The sequence below is a fragment of the Rhinolophus ferrumequinum genome, unplaced genomic scaffold (assembly GCF_004115265.2).
Source record: "Rhinolophus ferrumequinum isolate MPI-CBG mRhiFer1 unplaced genomic scaffold, mRhiFer1_v1.p scaffold_58_arrow_ctg1_1, whole genome shotgun sequence".
Taxonomy (NCBI): domain Eukaryota; kingdom Metazoa; phylum Chordata; class Mammalia; order Chiroptera; family Rhinolophidae; genus Rhinolophus; species Rhinolophus ferrumequinum.
The window spans coordinates 540,346-541,509 of NW_022680423.1; positions in this window are offsets into that span (position 1 = coordinate 540,346).

A 1,164-nucleotide genomic window follows, 5' to 3' on the forward strand; every position below is an offset into this window, starting at 1 on the left:
CTCTACACACAAGAACCTGCCACCCTAGCCACACCCACCTTCTGTTTTGTCTCATCCAACCCAGACTGGGAGAGGCACTGCTCTTTACTTGTTAGGGAGTGCTGGCTTCCCAGGGCCGTGGCAATGGGTCACGGCCTAGAAGTGACCAGTTGGCTTGTCCTGGCAAGTCTTCCTGCAGGTTGTCAGAGACAGGACTCAACTGGAGTAGTTTTTCTCACTTTTCTTCCTGAGCTCTGTATTTATATGATAGTCATACTCTAACAGCTCACTTCTGAGATTACCTGAGTTCCACACTTCACTGGCCTCTTTTTTGGAGGGTATTTCCTATGGCCTGGCGCAGACAGACTGGACAGATTTTTTTCTGAGTCACACAGCAAACCTATTGTGGAGACAGAGGAGAATGAAGTGTTTGGGCCCTGAGGACCCGGCCACCTGGCCCGGCGTTGCTTACATTCCCTTCATTACTGTTTCTCTGTCCTTTGGATCCAAGCAGGTTCTGACTTGCTCTGATAGAAATAAAGTAAGGTCTGTATGTATCTTGTTAGGGCTGCTGGGATAGGCGTGATTTTCAGAAGCCACCTTCCACTGAGATATTCACGAAGCTAACTGAAGAAGGAAGTTTAGCAGCTCAAAGGCCTTGGGTTCAAATCTCAGTTGTGCCAGTTGACTTAAGCCAGCAAGTGATCTTAGAGATTCAGTTTTCTCATCTATTAAATAGGGATTGTTGAACAGGTTGTCATGAACTCATATAAATAATGTACCTAAGACAGTGTCTGGAAGTTGGCAAGTTGGGTTCAATAATTAGTAGCTACTTCATGCCAAATCCTAAAATCCAAATCAAACTGAACTCATCAGTTCCCTTAAGATGAGAAGCAACTCCACTGTCCCAGGGTAGAAAATCTTTCCTCTGAAATATAGGCCTGCAAATTATTTGACTTGTATGACCCAGTTAATAACCCTCTGTCCCTCGGGCCTCTGCAGAGACCTCAGCTTTTGCCCCAGGGGCCCTTCCACTCAGAAAGCTGCCTACGTGTGAGGACAGAGGCTCCCCATTCTCTTGATGAGAAGAAACTACGTCAAAAGGAAGCAATCCAACTGGTTGCTGAGCTGTGGAAAATAATTAAACTGGGGGAGGGAAAAAAAAATCACTTCTTTTAAAAATCA